The sequence below is a fragment of the Hesperophylax consimilis genome, chromosome 1, assembly GCF_061612785.1.
Source record: "Hesperophylax consimilis isolate HC1 chromosome 1, BYU_Hcon_1.0, whole genome shotgun sequence".
Taxonomy (NCBI): domain Eukaryota; kingdom Metazoa; phylum Arthropoda; class Insecta; order Trichoptera; family Limnephilidae; genus Hesperophylax; species Hesperophylax consimilis.
This window is the reverse complement of record NC_142836.1, coordinates 42,304,191-42,323,510: the sequence shown is the minus strand read 5'-3', so window position 1 is coordinate 42,323,510 and position 19,320 is coordinate 42,304,191. Positions and strand designations below refer to the sequence as shown.

Sequence of the window (19,320 nt, the reverse complement as noted above, 5' to 3'; positions counted from 1 at the left end):
AAGTGGAAAATAATAACAAAAAAATACACTTGAAGAGTTTTGGTTAACCATTACTATTGCGATACTACATAATGAATAGCGAAATAGCAAAAAATAAAGAGGACGTACACGGGAAGGTGTATAAAAGGCGAAAATTTCAATCATAAGTCATCGTATCAACCTGCAAGTGAAAGTGTTCGCATCTCCCAGGAGACATTTAATATCATACTTACTCCCATCATTTAACCCCAGTTAAATAAACAACCTTAATCATAATGAAGTTCGCGGTGAGTTTTGGCTCGTTTATAATTTACTTTTAGAATTCGTTTCTAATACTGCGTACAGATATTTGCAAGACAACATGCAATGCAACAAAGGTTGTAACAGATTCCCCTAGTGTTCATGCCCTTTCGGTGCGCAGTTCGGACGCACGTTTACACTTTGGTAATTTGTTTGCAATTTCATGTTGTGTTATAAATATCTGTATGCGGCTTAATATTAGTGTAAAAAAGATCATTTGATGGGATGAAATATATAATGTGTTTTTACTAAAAGTTTGTGTGATCTTGAATCATTTTATTTTTTTCTATGGACTCTTAGTTTTATTTTTTGTGAAGTTAGAAACTGTAAAATTATTTAAAGAAGTCTAGAACCGTTCCAATAAAAGAGACACATTTACAGACAGTAAAGTAGAACTTAATATCGGTTAAGCTAATTTATTGTAAATACTGTGTGACGTGGATAAAATAAATAATAAAGCATCCTCGATCACAGAAAAAAAATCTAAAATTTTTATTTTCAGCTTCTTGTTCGGAGTAATACTTATGTTCTATATTGTACTCGAATATTATTAATAAGAGACAAATTGTATCCTGCAGGTTGTATCTCTTTGCCTCGTGGCCATGGCCCTTGCCGCCCCTGTTGACAACTCCCAGGTACAAGTCGTCCATTACGAAAATGAAAACAACGGACTGGGGGGATACAAGTTCGCGTAAGTGTTCTTAAATATTATATTTGTGATTATTTTTTTATTAAAGAAATAAAGTGAAGAAAATTAATAAAAAAAAGTTATGAAGATGGAAAAAAGGAGCTGTAGACTGTGAAATCCGTTAATAGGCTCTAGACTGGAATGAGAAAATTTTCAATAACTGTGAATGCTGTTCAAAAAGATTGAAAGTTTATTATTCTAATTCTAATCATTGAACTAAAAATGTGTAGTGTAAATATTTTTATTCATAATTATAGAATTATAAAAACGATCTACAACGGAACATTCTGAAGGAGTTATAAAAAAATTGGAAGATGGGTACGGGTATCGCTGCCCCGGAAATTATATATTGGATAACTAAAACCCCTGCCATAGGTAACTCCAAGTGGTACGCTACGTTTGGTGACTTATCAGGGGTGCCCGGGTGAGGTTTCATGGGGTGAGGTTTGTCTAGGTCTTGGCGGCGGATGCGTTTGCCCACCTACTGCGGGTCGAATCGAGAGAGACTGGTTGAGGGAGACCTTCAATTCTTTCCAGCCGGACTCTCTCTCGCCTCATCGTCTTGCACTGCAGTAGCAGTGAATTCCTACCCACCTCTTATACCTTTTTCCTTTCCATATTTTTCCCTCCTTCCTTTCCTTAAAAAAACCCTCCTCACGGGATCCCCAAAGATCACATAGCCCCTTGGGGTTATTATTTTCCTCAGGGCCTCCTGTGTGGAGCTAATGTAAAAAATATAATAAATAAAATAACTGGCCACAACGTCATTATGACGTACAGAACGCCACTGGCTGATAAAGCAGAAAAATAATAATAATATCTTTATATGAAACTGAGAGAAGTCGTCGAAGGGACTACTCTTTTGTTGGGAATGCCCGAATGCACTATTTTAGTCACAATGGATTTCATACACTTTATCTTGCCCTTTAGACAGCTTAATGCAAGTTGGGAACGGTTCAGTGCATTTTGCGGGCATCGTGTGTACGAGGCCAATGTTTTCACGTGCATTATTCCTACCGCAATCTATTTTACAATCTGATTCTTCACTATTACTTGATTCCAACCACCAGAATCCATCTAATTTCTTATTGGTGATTGCACTTGCATCCTGGTTTAAGCTGAACATGAAGCTATTGTGCCTAATTCCAGATTCGAGCTGAGCGATGGGACCAAGCGCCAGGAGCAAGGTGAACTGAAGAATCCCGGTACTCCAGAAGAGGCTCTTTTAGTAACCGGCTCCTACACCTGGGTGGATCCCGACGGCGTGGAATGGACTGTCACATACACCGCTGATGAGAATGGCTACCGTCCTCAGATCGGTGGGGGCATCAGCGGACCTCTAGTTGCATCCCTCCTAGGATAAACCATTAAATAACAAATACATCATATCAGCCACTCTTTTTCAAGGACTCAAATTTACAATAATTATATTTTTTGTAATTTTGCACATATGTTTTAATATGTAGCAAATTTATGTTTGTAAATATAGTAATATGCTTCCAGTAAATAAATCTTCAAAAGTAAAATGAGTTTTCTTAAAAAGTGTATATAATTAGCGTTTTGTGCATTGTTGCATTTAACCATTTGCTCCGCCTTACGTTAACGTTTCATACGTCCTCGTAGTGTCCACCATCAGGGCGAATGATGGACATTGGAAGGGACCCACCCTTTCCCAACGGCTGTGTGAGAAAACTTAATCATTTTCTCCTACTTTTTTGCGAATAACTCACAAGAGTGGCAACTGATCCCAACTGTCTGGCGCCAGTGAGACTATGGAATTCCCAATTGGGATATGTTGTGAAATTACTTGTTACAAAATGTTGTAAAATCTTCTATAAAATATTTTCAAAATAAGAATTATAAAATAAAAACGTCCGACGTCATACATAATTTGTTTTAACTTAATGACAATTCGAATAACTTTTAAGTAGCTCAAGATGGGCATTTAAGGGATAGGCTAATTGAATGACAACGACTAGAAATTTATGTTTGAATAAAAATGAATTTTTAGTATTTTTTTTCCGACTTATGTCCGGGTTAAATCTTCCCCACAGGAAAAACTAAACCCTTCCACACACTTTTCCACAAATGATCATCTAGTCAATCAACATTATGCAAGTGCATTATATAAGTAAAATAAATACAAAATAATACAAGAACAACACGTCAACTCACCAGAGATCAAATGGGAAAATAATTCACCGACTCCAGATATTTTCATATCAGAGGGTTCGGCTCGGTAGAACTCCTAACAGGGCCTATAATCCTACTGATTCCTCAACATAAATATTTAAAAAAAATTTCGTTATCCTACATGTATTTAAAATGACTGATTTTTGCATTTTTATAAATAAATTTCTTGATAGATCTAATACGCCTAAATTTTTAATGAGAGAGCTAGGTATATATACATTTTTACAATAATATATATTATTTTATATATATATATAAAAGAGCAGCTGGAAATTTTGGATTGTCACATTCACTTGGTAAAATTAATTATAGTAATTTTTTTATAATAGGTTGATGAACATCAAATATCTTGTATATCAGAATGTGACTATTAAAAATTTTAGGCTGCCTTTTTGCTTATGACGGTAGTATATTGCATATCCTGAGGCTAACTTATATGTGCTTAGCAACTGTAATACTTGTGAGAGATCGTGCAATTTTTCATTCTCCGAGAGCGAGAACTTCTCATCAAATGACTCAAATGCTCAACAATTTTGCATTGACCCTCGACAGTTTGAAGCCTATGACAGACCACGCTATAAGCGCTATATATTTTCGTGGCTTGGCCAAATTCAGCATATCGCTTGCCATACATTCCCATTAGTAGTGCATAGCGAGCGATATGATGAAATAGGCTAAGCTGTGATGCGTATAACGTAATGTGTCGCCTACTTGAACGTCATTTACAGTTCAGCAACTATCATGTGACGCATGACACAAAATAATAAAACTGCCCCTGACCTTTTTATATTTACATGAAACCTCAAATTTGCAATATTCTCTGTAATGTATTATTTTATAACATGGAGAACGTGAAGAAATAAATTAAAGTATAAAATAAATTATATTAATATTTACGGATATTGGATACGGATGTGCAAAGTGATATATAATCAAGTACTATATACGTCGAGGATAAGCTGAAATATAGGCGTGAATAGATTATGGCGCAGTAAACATTACTTTCTAACTAGGTAGTGCCTGTTCTAAGAAACTAATCATCACATTAGTATGACAAGTACAATGTACATGGAGGATAAGCTGAAATACAGGCGTGAATAGATTATGGCGATGATAGTGCCTGTTCTAAGAAACTAATCATCACATTAGAGTGACAAGTACAATGTACATGGAGGATAAGCTGAAATACACGCGTGAATAGATTGTGACGCAGTAAACATTACTTTCTAACTAGGTAGTGCCTGTTCTAAGAAACTAATCATCACATTAGTGTGACAAGTACAATGTACATGGAGGATAAGCTGAAATACAGGCATGAATATATTATGGCGCAGTAAACATTACTTTCTAACTAGGTAGTGCCTGTTCTAAGAAACTAATCATCACATGAACTACAAGTTATTATCTGGCACTTTGTGTTGAGCCATTTCGGTGTCAATAGCTAATGATTCTATTTGTTTTCGTGTTATTTCGCTAGTAATTTTATATTTAAAGCCTTTATCTAAGAAATCATTTTCTTCCGTTACAAATGCTGTGTTTGACAAATTTACAGTTTTTTAAAAAAATACAATATTTTTGATTTATGGCAACTCGGTTATTTTTGCAGCTTTATTTTTGTTATCAATTAGATTTTTAAATAAATGTTAAATCTGATATTATTAAAAATTGCTGATATTTCGTGAGTACGTTTATGAGAGATGCAAAACTCCACCTTCTATGCCTACCCTTGTGGGTAATGGTAGTTAGTTAGTTAGTTTAGACATGCGCTTTATTCCAAAGTCGAAGATAATTTCGGTATCATTAAATGAGTAATAACCATTAAAAACAGAAAAGTTGAGTGTAATGTGTGTACACGAAACACAACACACAATCTGCTAAAATAAAACTTTCGGTTTTAGAAAGTTATTAGGTAAATATTTAGAATATTTAAAATTTATTTACCTAAATTTAAAACCTTCATTAATAATATGAACGGATTGAAACATCTCTAATTTAAGTAGTTAATGGTGTCTTCTCTTACCGAGAGGTTATTATAATTAGGGCAACCTTAATCCTGTTGACCATAAATAGCTTGAAACAACAAAATTTCACGCTTACTAGAAACTTTGAGGAATCCACAGTTTCGTGCAAGTAGCTAGCTGAGATGGAGGTTCAGCGAAAAATAAAAAAAAAAACGAACTGAATGTTTATTTTTGTAAAGTAGAAATTTTTAATCCACAAGCACCGGTAGCTGCAATATTGCATAATGAAAATCAGAGTCTTTTCATCACCCGACCGAACCGTTTTGATCGCGAAAATGTTTTCACTGTGTTGCTATTGGCAATGCGTGTTCAGACATGCTTCTGAGCAAGTTAAGGCCTGAACAAACCGCCGCGTTCAAAGCGCGTCCGCGATCCCGTGCACGGTGGCGATCAGATGTTGTGTATGAACTTGTAGCAACGTGTTCACATCGAAGCGTTCTCAGATTGGCCGCGGCGTCCTGTGCAGCGTCTGGACGCGGCGATCGCTCGCGTCCGCGATCAGTTGCTGCTTGCAGGATCTGCACGCTGCACGCAACGTAATTATCTCTGAGTTTGTGGTATTTCTCATGATGTCGGATACAAATACAGAGAGAATGATCAACGAAATTAGCATCTGCCGATGGTTTTTTCATGTTTTCAGCAATTAAATTACAATTATCCTCATTTTCGATATAAAATATAATAAACATAATCGATTAGCTATGAGTACCTATTCATATTTTTCCGATATTAAATCGCTTATTTTGAGATGTGTATTGACTACACAACACCGGAACGCGTGTATTTTTTTAGCAGAGTTCTATGTTTATATTTTGTACAAAAGAAGTTGTAATTATTATATATGTGTTCGATTAATTTTTTTTATGTAAGTGTAAACCATTCTTAAGAATTTTGTCCCCATTGATCTGATATTTAAAATATTGAAATCGAAAGAAACTCTTGTAATTAAAATTCATTAAAAAATTGTTAATTCAAATATACATAAATTCTAACAAAATTGAATTATGGGTTTCATTTTATCCTACCAACCCGTCTTTTAAGTAAATTTACACTTTTCAGGGGCTTTTTCACCACCTTCCCAATAGCTTATCTACCCTAATAACGAATATTATTAAAATAAAAATAAAATACTTGCAGTGGTTAAAAAAATCGGCCAACTTATCCAATATATAGCCACTATACATAGGTTCGATTACCGAATTATAAACTCCAACTTAATAAATAAATAAACCGTAAATCGAAAATATTCGTTATTAGGGTAGATAAGCTACTATCTTCATCATCTGCATAGCCGCTAGAAGTAATAATTCTTCTTCAGATTCGTCTCCAAACATGATTATGATTATTTAAATGGTTCCCGCTCCGAGCTATACCTACCACACAACCGACACGAACGTACGAGTGCCACGGACGCCAGCTGATCGCTAGTTGATCGCTAGTTTGGTGTGAACGGTTCTGCACGCATACAGGACGCTCACCGTGCACGCCATCGCGGACGCAAAATGATCGCGGCGGTTTGGCCTTGCCTTTACTAGCATATTACTGCGGCTTTACTCACAATAGTCACATAACTCTTGCGAACATTATGATTCCATTTTTCATCAGGCAATTCATTGTGCTATGCTCTCAGCAATACTTCTCTCCAAACCTCTCCGGCTCTGGTCGATGAGGTCGATGTAGCAAGAGAGGTGTTGTCTTTGTCAAAATGTTTCTGTTGAAAAACATTGTGACACATAATAATTTTAGATTTTCTGAGGATTTAAATAGACTGACTTCCTTGCAACATTCTATCAGCTATTCTAAAGGGATGAAATTCAGTTGGTTGCCACGGTGTAGGCCATTTACTAGATGAGTATGGATGAGGCCCCTGAAGTCAGGCAACATGCCTACAATCGCTTTTTGAAGCAATGTATATTGTGCAGATGAGGAGCATACAGTGCTTCAATTTGTTATTTGTGTCAACAAGTTTAACGATGGCCTTGTGTTTAAAATCTGGCAATTGTTACATTAAAAGATGACACTGTTCATTGGGACGTGTCACGCAATCAATCAAACTACTATATGAAAAAAGTCAGAGAAAGTCATTAATTGCGTTATAGTTAACCTTTATTATTGCGATATGCCATATACGGAGAACTGAAAAGCATTTGAAGGAGATGCACAACGTAGGAAGAAGTATAAAAGGCGATAATTTCAATCATTAGTCATCGTACTAACCTGAAAGTGAATGTGTTCGCATCTCCCAGGAGAAATATTATAATCCCTTCATTAATTCAAGTTGAACATCCTGATCACAATGAAGTTCGCAGTGAGTTTTGGCTTTCCATTTACAACAACATTTTTAGAAATCATTTTTAAAGCCAGTCGAAAGTGAGATGTTCTTAACTAAAGTTAAAAAAATATTTTCTGATGTGATGAAATGTAAATATAAAAATTCTCATAAAAAGTTTATAATGTGACCTGAATGCACTCGCATCGATTTTTATGGATGCTTTAGTGATACATATTTTTAACTGATATCATTTTAAGTGAACATTTAATGTCAACGATAGTAGCTTTGAAAAGTAGGAATATTATTTCACTATAAATTTTCAATGTTTGTTATTTTTGCATACATTTTTGCCTTTTCGAGCGCTGACATTGCTATTCCCGCTGGCATCGACATTTTTTAAGTAATTTTTACTACGCATACCATTGAGAATTTAAATAAAAACAGTACTAAAGTTAAATGGAAACAAAATCATTGTCTTGATCTACGCAGACGATGCCATCTCACTATCAAATATGATAAAATAATTTTAAAATCAATAATAAATTTTCAAAAACATTACCTAGAAAAAAATCACATGACATCCTGTACTTGATTTTAAAGCTATCTAGCTGTACCCACAATAACAAATACACATGTTTGTCTTCCAGGTCGTAGGTCTCTGCCTCGTGGCCGTAGCCCTGTCCGCCCCAGTGGACAACTCCCAGGTGCAAGTCGTCAACTACGAGAATGAAAACAGCGGACTTGGAGGCTACAAGTTCGCGTAAGGGTTTTTAATGTTTTAATATTTGTATTTTAATTTCTACAAACGTCCAACTCCCAATTCTAGGGTTTTTCTGTACATCATATAAAGGAATAAGTGTCTGATTTCAACTACCTACAAGAAAATGATGAATCGCGGAAAGTTTATAAAGAACGGAAACAATTTAAAGACACCTAGGAAAACGCTTGCAACTATAGAATATATGAAATTTTTTTATTTATTTTTAAATTATTTTTTATTCTTAAATTGTGCCAATAATTCACTTTATATAATGTTACAGAGCATTTCATTTAAACAATATTCACTACTTGATTGGTAGGTGTATTTTTTTCAATTTAAAAAAAAAAATTGTGTTAACTTTTAGGAACTTAAACAATAAAATGCAGTGTCCTCAATAACACAAAGTTTCTTGTGATCGCAACAGGCAAATCAAGAGTGGACTGTAAAATATTAATTGTGAACTTGGAAGTTAACATTACTATGGTTGGAGATGGTGAACATGGAGTAAGGAAGGAATCCGACTTACGCCTTTGATGTTCTTCAAAGATGTTGATTGTTGGTTTCACTCACAGGAGAAATGATTTATTTCACGCTCAAAGCTTCCATAACATCCAGGTTAGATATGAAAGACACCGAGGGAACCAAATATGTTCACTGCACAGGCTTTCTACCCTGAGTTGATATCAATAACAGCACTCCATCAATAAAACTGGTTTGACAGTAGCTTTTATGGTTGTAAAATGTCAAACACACACGTGGGTATAGTCGGATAATGACAGGTACTTGTAGGTAAAATGGTATAGAAAAATATGCAAGAAAATTTTTAATGGAAGATTAATAGTTGCGTCTACATAATTTTTTTCAAAACCAAAATATCATTAATAAATCTTTATCTACTTATGTATCAGCAAAGCTATATTGAACTTAATATTGTCGTTTTTCAACAGGCTGTTTCAAATGCAACTAAGCATAATTTCGAAAAATAAAACTTTTCAGTAATTAAGACCGTGAATTTGTCTAAAAGTTAACAATAAAATTAAATATATTAAATTATGGTAAGAATTCTTTAGAATATATTTTTGAACCGAGAGGTTTCGAAAAAATAACTGATATTGATCTGTTTCAATGGGACGGGCAATGTAAACTGTCAAAAAAATAAAACAAATCATGGGGAATACAAAGAACTTAAAATTGTTTTATTACAGGAACTATGCTTTCCATATTCATTTTTTTTCCAGCAATGTTCTTTTTATTTGGTATTTACAGTCTGTAGGTACCTATTATTCTAACGACCAGCGTTATACAAACATCCTGCTTACGATTACTTTAAACTTTTCATGAAGATATTATGTATTCTTCTAGATATGAGCTGACCGACGGAACCAAGCGCCAGGAGCAGGGTGAGCTAAAGAACCCCGGTACACCAGAAGAGGCCATTTCAGTGACCGGCTCCTACACCTGGGTGGATCCCGACGGCGTGGAATGGACTGTCACATTCACCGCTGATGAGAACGGCTACCGTCCTCAGATCGGTGGGGGCATCAGCGGACCTCTAGTTGCATCCCTCTTAGGATAAACCATCAAATATCAAACACATCATATCAACGAACTCACACCACCACACACCCCGATTGATCGTCAACCATTTTTTTAATGTCTCATAATATTTATAGTTAGAATTTTGTACATATGTTTTAATATGTGCCAATTTTATGTTTTTAAATTTAATATGACTAATGTAAATAAATTAAACGTTTCCCAAGTAGAATATATTTTATACGGGTCAGCCATTTACAAAGTAGGTACTCTAAAAAAAGTTCTGAACAGTTAAGCATATAATATAATCTACATAAAAATAACGTGTCAATCTACCGTGATTGATTTTTAAATTATTTTGTTGCTTTGTTTTTACGACCTTGTTTATTATAAGAGGTTATAAAGAGTTCAGAATTTTAAATCATTCAACGTATACAAATTTTACGACAAAATCGAGAATCATGGAACTACCCAGCAGGAGGATAATACTCTGAATAGATGCTCCTTTACAAAACAATTAACTCAAAAGTTGCCCGGAGTTTTCCCAGTATGCAAAATAAATTTCTACGCACGGCTTCGATATAGCAGACAGAAAACCCCTATCTACATTACCATATGCTACTCCAACTCCATTCACCGCTTCTACATAGCAGACAGAAAACCCTTTTCTACATTAATATATGCCAAACCAACTCCATTCACCGCAGAAGACAGAAAACTCTTTTCTACATTAACATATGCCAGACCAACTTCATCCACCGCTTCGATATAGCAGACAGAAAACGCTTTTCTACATTAACATATGCCACACCAATTCCATTCACCGCTTCGATATAACAAACAGAAAACCCTTTTCTACATTAACATTTGCCAGACCAACTTCATCCACCGCTTCGATATAGCAGACAGAAAACCCTTTTCTACATTAACATACGCCACACCAACTCCATTCACCGCTTCGATATAGCAGACAGAAAACCCCTATCTACATTAACATATGCCAGACCAACTCCATTCACCGCTTCGATATAGCAGACAGAAAACCCCTATCTACATTAACATATGCCAGACCAACTCCATTCACCGCTTCGATATAGCAGACAGAAAACCCCTATCTACATTAACATATGCCAGACCAACTCCATTCACCGCTTCGATATAGCAGACAGAAAACCCCTATCTACATTAACATATGCCACACTAACTCTATTCAAAATGAATTTATGAGAACGACCTGTACCTGTTACAAAAAACTTGCTAATACAGACATTCATTCTTACATATTCACTGTTAGTGACTATTGTTATAGAAGTTCATAGTATCACATTATAGGTGCAAATAACACAAATTTATGATGATTCAATTAATTGTACCTGTTATTTTCATTCAATGGCCCGGCAACATCCCCCCATACTTCTCCTCCCCTAACCAGCCCCAACCCCTAAAACCTGTTTCTCACTCTATCCGGTATATTTATAAACACATATTTTGTTTATAATCTTAATATATAAAAATTCAGCCTGCCTGTATTTGCTTTCGCAAAACTCGAAAAGTAGTCGTCCGATATCGCTGGAAATTTCATCATTTGTTTTTATTAGTGTGAGTGTTTATATAGTGGTTTGAATGTCAGAAGAAGTCGATTTCCCATGAATACTTAATGCAATATCTCTGCACAAGAATGAGACACGTAGTAAAATCGTATATTGCATTATGAATACAAAGTAAAAAATAAAAACATTGTAGGTACGAGTATATATGTTTCAAAATTTTTTCAACATAATGGCAAGTTAATGAAAAATGATTTGATTACTCTATTAACTTTTAATTAGTTCAAGATGGGCATAGAAGGGCTAGGTCTGTGAAATTACAAGAAAATAAGAAAAGATTATTTATTTTTTTGAGACACACACAGGACATCTATAAAACATTCTTATGGTAATTAAATATATTAGTATTCAAATATAAATGTCCCCAGCCTGTCTGCAACATTCACATTTGCACATTCACAAAAACAAACACTTGAACATGAAATTTGACAGTCAGGGCCGGGGGGCCAATACACCCAATACCCCACACACACAAACACACCGTTTATAATAATATTTTTATAAGAAAAATTTCCAGGAATTGGACTTCCGCCGCCACAACACTGTTCGTATGGAAAATGTACAAAATGAAAACAATATCAATACTTACTTTACCACTAAAGAAAACAAATATTTTAAAAAATACATTAAAATAACCGTGTTCTTACAGTAAGTTAAAATTATGTATATACAATAATCATGAAGATATCTCTTAAAAGAAACTGTTTAATGCGTGACTAATAATGTTATTATGACCAGTAATATTTTTTCAAATAATAATATTATTTGAAAAAATATCTATAGAAGTGTGCGTTTTAGCCTTTATAAAGTTTGTGATATTTATGTAGTGTTTCCTGCATCCATTGTACATAAATGTTTTACATTCCATAATAATTATTTCAAATGACATTAGAGCTATAGTTACATAGAACTATACAATTAGAGGCGCTGGTGCGTTTTAGAGAGGGATGAGTGAAGTATATAAATGGCTAGAAAATAATCTACTCACCGCTTCTAAAGCAAAATACCTTGCTTTCAGCAAAACAAAAGCTGGTCAAACACAAAACCGTCCACAACTACATCTTCACCCCGGTACCAATACTTCCTCAAATACACATGCTGCGCTTGTTCCAACATTGAATAAACAGATAATATTACATATCTCCGCTTAACTGTCGACCATAAACTAAAATGGGATAATGGGAGAAGTGTTGTCTTTGCCCGGTGGTTGTCAGGACGCAACTTGTTGAAAAATGAAAATCTAGGATTTTTGATATGTTATATATATACATTTGCGAACCTAAGCGCGAATCGAGCCAAGAATTACGGAAAAGGAACGAATCAACTGCAAGCGACGTTTCGCGGTTACTTCGTTTCTTTCCGATAAGTTGAGGTTCAGTTCAGCAGTTCGGCTTGCGTATGTATATGTAGCATTAGATTCACGTGCTCAGGATTTCGATGGACTAAATTCGTTGCGAAATTCTATCAGCTTTTCCAGAGGGATGAAGTTCAGATAGTTGACGTAATGGTGAAGCAAGAAATATGTGCCGAGACACAGTTGTATAGTAATCTATTCTCTCTCCCTATCCAAGCCAAGAAACGGCGGGATAGTTAGTTAGGATAGGATAGTTAGTTTTGCTCTCTCTAACCAGAACCAGTAGGTTTGTGCCAACCCTAATTAAGTAGTTTTGAAAGGTTTAATGGAATGGAGATGAGATAGAGGAAGATGGGGAAGTATAGCAAACATGGCTAAATTAATTTCAAGCAACGTTTTGATTGTGAATGGTGTTCTTTCACCAGTTAAGGAGACCCGCTGCTGTTCACGAAAAAGTTACTAGAATAATTTTTTTATTTAACGGAGAACATTTTTGCAAAACGAATCTAGAACCTCAACTATTCCTGCACAGCACGAATTAATATCATGATGATGGGTGAGTTAGTAGTTATGTTTTCATGTGCACATAGAAAATAAGATATTGAGAACGTACAAAACGATACGTGACAGAAATATCAATCGTCTAAATCAAAATTTAACCATTAAAAGATAAAAGAATAAAAAAGTGTGCACAGGGACGAGGATCTAAAAAAACCACCCCCTTATGGGGGGAAGTTAATGGGACATAACAACAAAGTTGTAATGATTTGTCGCAATCCTCAGTTAAAATTGATTGCAAAAAAGTCAATAGATGTCACACATTAAAATTAAAATAGGATAAGTTTATCTAAAGACGCTGTCTAGATTGCATTTTGTTCGGGTTGAACTTGCGATCATACATAAAGATAGTTGGTGATAAAAATGTGCGGTGAGAAAAATGAAGACAATGTTGGTAGTTCTTATTCGAAGTATGATACAGTTAAATATGACCGAAGGAGATAGGGTCCCATTAGCTCAGTGGTAGAGCGGTGCCCCGGCAAGGCAAGGGTCCTGGGTTCGAGTCGAAAATCTTTTTATGATTTTTCTGTTTCAGATTTTCGTTTAGGAATCGCTAATATGAGTCAATAATTAAATATTACAATTTGAGGTTTTACTCACTAAGTTATTCCAAAAAACAAACATTATTAATTTCTCGCGTGTAGACTGCACAAGAGTCCAAGCTGCCCCTCGCCGACAGGAGGCAGTGAAACTATGGATCCCATCCCCCATGAATGGCATCCTCAATGAGGGTATGTTGTGAGTCAGAAGGTAGCAGGGAGGGGAAGGAGGTGAAGAAGAGGAATGTGAAAAATTTAAAAATAAAAAGATTTTATTTCATCAGAGTGATACTCAGAGTACAAACATACCACTTTGTTTGGATTGAGGCCCCTGAAGTCAAGCAAGGAGCTTGGAGGCGGATTTTGAAACAAAATATCCGGACTCGGTCAGAAGAAGTCGATGATGCTACTGTCACACATCAGAAAAAACCCCTTAAAAATGTCTACACATTATTTCAACGAGGTAAATATCTGATATGCTATGATTTTGCAGATTAGGCGCCATAATTTATTATCGATGTCAACCTTGCGGTCCAAATCTGGCAATCATTACTGTAAGAGTTGCCTCTGTTCATTTGGGATGTATAGCGCTCAAGTAATCTATCAAAAGTTTTATAAAAAAGTCAGAGAAGACACTAATTGCGTTTTAGTTAACCTTTATTATTGCGATGTTCAATACAGAGAACTGAAATGCAATTGAAGAGTATAAAAGGCGATAATTCCAATAATGGGTCATCGTTTTTGACTTACAAGTGAAAGTGTTCGCATCTCCCAGGACGCCTTAACCCCCCTTAATTTAACCAAGTTAAATAGAAAACCAAAACATAATGAAGTTCGTGGTGAGTTACGTTTCACTTGTGCAGTTACATACAGAGAAAAATTACTGATATAAAATATGCTTATTTATTAAGAATTACTTCAAATTATTCGTACTCCTGTTAAAAACGGGACTGCAGACCCTTAACGAATAAATTGATAGGTTTCATGTTAAACTTTTAGCAAAAAAGGAATGTATCAATGCGCGATGTGTACATAAAAATGATTATATTTTTTCATTTTTATATATTAAAGGGCAAACGCAGGTGCATAAACACGTATGCCAGAGTATTCGAAAAGTACTTACATATTATTAGGAAACGGCCTGCTGTCCCGTTGCAACAGGATTTTAATAAATCAACAATGCTTATTTTTCTCCGTTTAAAAATCGCGTAGTATTCGCCATAATCTACGAGTTCATAGATAGCGTTAATTTAATAATTTTATGAAAATACACTTTTTGCAAGTTATGCTTTCAAATATTTGCATAAAAAAAACAACATTATTTTGAATCATAGATACAATATTGTGTTTGTATGCCTTTCTTGTAAAAATTGAGTTTTTTCAAAACTATGTGTTTATATTCATAATACGTGTATGTACGGGCGCTAACTAATATTTTTTCTTTATATTTAAAGCATAACTTTTTAAATTCGTTAAATAATTAATTTAATGCCATCTATGAATGCACAGATTATAAAGAACGTAACGTTTAACTTTAATGATGGGATGTTTTATAGTCTCTGAAAGAAATGAAATAAATAAGTGTTTCAACATATTTTGCAATCTCGCCATCAATTTATAAACTGGCGTGGGCCACTTTAAAACAAAGTGAATTAAAATAATAAAAAAACAGTCTTAAGTTTTTTTATTATTTCTAAGTGGTGTATTTAGGAATTTAATTCATAATTAATTCTAAACATAAAACAATGAAATATGCTCGTTTATTAAGTTTATCCACAAATTTGATATAATAAATACTCGACAATATAATGACATACAAACCTCGGAATGTTGGTTTTAATTGGAAAAAACATTCTATGTCATCCTTATTACCCCAATTTTGTTTTATTTGTTCCAAGTGGATTAAAATCTAATTTATTTTAAATATTTCTGTTTTAATTGAACATGAATGAAACGGAATAAGTAGAAATTCAGTCACTTTCCGACATTTGATCGAGCTGACTCTCGTCAGATTGACTCGTTGTGGATCACAATGCATTCCATCATTCTTTTGGTGGCAATCACGTTTAAACACGCGGTCATTTACGCATTTCTATGAAATTGACATGACTTTACAGCAGTTAATATACGAAATAAATGTCGGTCCTACCCAACTGATATTTGAGTTACTTATTTTCGCGGTTGACTCCAATCCCTGTGAATCCCTTAGTCAAACAATGTTTTTTTTAAGTTTAAAATATACTTTTATTTTTGTCAACAGCTAGCCCCTGGGGAGGAAGGTTCAATCCTCAGTCAAACCAAATAATATTTTTTCATAAGAGGCAATTACTTTGTGGTTAGGCATTATACTTTTTAAACTAAAGAAACACTTTGTGTGTAACGAACTTTTTTATTATTATTTTACATATTTACTGGTATCGCTTGAACCTAGCTCAGTATTTAATAATAACTTATTTATTATTATTTTTTGTTTTATAATAAATAAGTAGAAATGCTAAGAACTTTTTTCCATGGGAAAGCTCATAGCTCTGAAATGCACAAAATAATTTGCAAGGCAGATATAAATATTGCACCTTTAAATTTATACGATGAGAATGCCAACATTTTTATAAATCCCAACCAGGAATTATTAGATTCCTGGTCAAATAAAATTTTACACGCAAAACACTTCAATTATCTCAACCAAACGTATGTTGACAAATTTTCGTCAAACAAATGGTTGAGTATTGGAGAGTTGAGTGCAGAAAAAGAAGGATTTATGCTTGCCATTCAGGATAGAGTCATTAATACCAAAATTTATAGGAAGCACATAATCAAAGATACAAATCAAATTGATGATTTGTGTAGAAAATTTTTGGCTTTTCCGGAAACTATAGAACATATTATATCGGGATGTTCTATATTAGCACCGTCCGAGTATACATTTAGGCACAATCAAGTTTTAAAAATAATTCACCAAAATTTTGTAATTAAACACATCTTTTGAGCGAAACCGGTAGATGTGTAAAAATAATAAAAAGTTCGTGGTTATATAAAAATCGTTTGTTTTATTTTTAAAATATCTGTATTTATTTGTGCAGTTTTTTTATTAAATTTATTAGTAAAAATTTCATGTAAAAGTACTTTTTTATGGGTTGATTTTTTTCAATTAATAATGTCAGCAAGTTTTTTCGTGCTCAGTGTTGTCACGATAGTTTTAATAAATTATAATATGGGTGATGACTTGATGACTCGTGATGGATGATAATAATTAATGGTGACTTCCAGATCGCAGCTTTCTGCCTCGTTGTCGTGGCCGAAGCCGTGAGTCTGTCCGGACGCGGCCCAGTGGACAACTCCCAAGTGCAAATCGTTAACTCCTGGAATAACAACAACGGGCTGGGAGATTACAATTTTGCGTAAGTGTTCGTAAATATTAAACATATTCACTTTATTTTTATACAACCAATTCCAGGACTTCTCTTCGTAGCCTGCAAAAACTGTGATCGGTACATACCTTTTGACCTCTTGTTGTGAAATCCAATCTTGATCCAATTGTACCGCAGTTGGAAGGATGGATTCATTCGTCATTCCTGGACACATTAGCTCCCCAGATATTACCCACCCTCAATTCATTTTTCATTCCCAGTACTACCTCTTAGGTATTTAAAAATATGCCATACATCATCCCCCAAGATGACATGGGCCACTAAGGGAAATTATTTTCCTCAGAGCCTCGTGTATGTAAAATTTAAAAACGAGCTCTGTTGAAAAAAAGGTTTCTTCTATATATTAAACGTTTATTTTGCCATTTTTCCAGAGACCAATAATTTTCATATGACCAAACTAATGCAACATCCTGTTTTTTTTTTTTAAATGTTGAATATGATAACATTGTGACACGATTCTTCCAGTTACGAGCTGACCGATGGAACCAAGCGCCAGGAGCAGGCTGTGCTGAAGAACCCAGGAACGCCGGACGAGGCAATATCAGTCACCGGCTCCTACAGTTGGGTGGACGACAATGGAATAGAGTACCTGGTCACCTTCATCGCTGACGAGAACGGTTTCCATCCCCACATCTCGCAGGGAGCCGGAATCAGCGGACCCCTCGTTGCATCGCTATTGGGATAAAACACGCACCTAGCAAATCCTCTTAACGAAATAACATTACATTCTACATAAATCTCCCAAAAAAAATCCATCACTTTTCAGCAACTCTTCCAATACAACATTATATTTACATTGGATAAATGAGTTCCGTGATAAAACAGAACATTGAAGAAGAGTAAATAAGAAAAAAAACACACCTTAACTTACCCGACCTTGCCTAAACCAGCCTAACCTAACCAAATATTATATTACTTCTTCATACACAGCAACCGTATTTTGTGGCACCTTTTAAATCTATACATGTGAAGAAGAGTGTGTGTGGTTACAGTTCTACAGTTTTATTCGGAGATAGATCAAATTTTGCCCACAAGACCTTCAAAACAAGAGGACATTGTCTATATCAGATTTTGAAAAACGCCGCGCGCCGGGGATTTCAGCAAGTTAAACATTAATAAAAATCACTTACTTTTAACAATTATTATTGTGTAGACACAACTTAAAACCTGTGTTCTGTTTTTTATGATTACCGGATAAGTAATGCAGTTATATTTTTCTTGACATCTTTTTCATGCCTCATATTCACAATCAGTATAAGTATATTCAATAGTCAGCCATCGATATAATGTTGGTCGATGGTATCAGCAATAGGTTTATGTCAATGTAAGGTCCTGTAAATATACCAAAAAACTGTTTGATGAAAAAATATTTAATAGTTTCATCTTTCCCTTGTACTTGTTTGTAATATATTACATTAAAATCAAAATAATGAACTTTAAAAATGTGTACTAGTGTGTTTTAATTAATATTTCTGGCTTATTTCCAACCCGCCTAATGCATAAAACCTTGTCTTATAAACATTAGTTTATCATTAAAAAATAATAATATTTGACAAGTCATACATTGCTACATTGCACACTCTCCGATACAACGACTTCACACCATGGGAAATCATTACTTGGGTGATGTTGACATATTCAATACCAACTTGGCAAGTTTTGTGGATCATTTAAAACTTTTATTTCAACAATACTCCTAAACAGTAAACACAACATGTAAACCCACAAATAGCTGTAATTTTCTGTTTTTGTTTTTTTGTGTTTGTATGACTTGTTTCATAGCTTTTATCAAATGTAATTTTATTCTTATTTTTTATGTTTCAAAGTATTTGTCAAATTAAAATTATACCACCAACCATGTAAAAGCCCTCTGGGCGTTAAATAAGTAAATAAAAGTCAAAAAATTTTCACCAATAAATAAAGATATTTTATGTCTCGACGCCATCTAGTGAGAAATTTAGCTCTAACAAAGCATTTCCTACAAAAATAAAGTTGGTTGTTTACAGGTGGAAAAAATATAATAAGCAGTAATTGTTGATTGAGGTACTGTACATATTGAATCATTTGGCGGGTTTGGAAATAAGC

At 34.4% G+C, this 19,320-nt stretch overlaps 3 pseudogenes; all 3 read left to right on the top strand.

The window, feature by feature from the left end:
* The first annotated feature begins 254 nt into the window (after positions 1-254).
* LOC149426945 (endocuticle structural glycoprotein ABD-5 pseudogene) lies at positions 255-2,330 on the top strand (annotated as a pseudogene).
* A 5,147-nt stretch (positions 2,331-7,477) lies between these two features.
* LOC149426944 (endocuticle structural glycoprotein SgAbd-5 pseudogene) lies at positions 7,478-9,789 on the top strand (annotated as a pseudogene).
* Positions 9,790-14,246: 4,457 nt separating this feature from the next.
* On the top strand, positions 14,247-17,920 carry LOC149426943 (endocuticle structural glycoprotein SgAbd-5 pseudogene; annotated as a pseudogene).
* Positions 17,921-19,320: the final 1,400 nt, after the last annotated feature.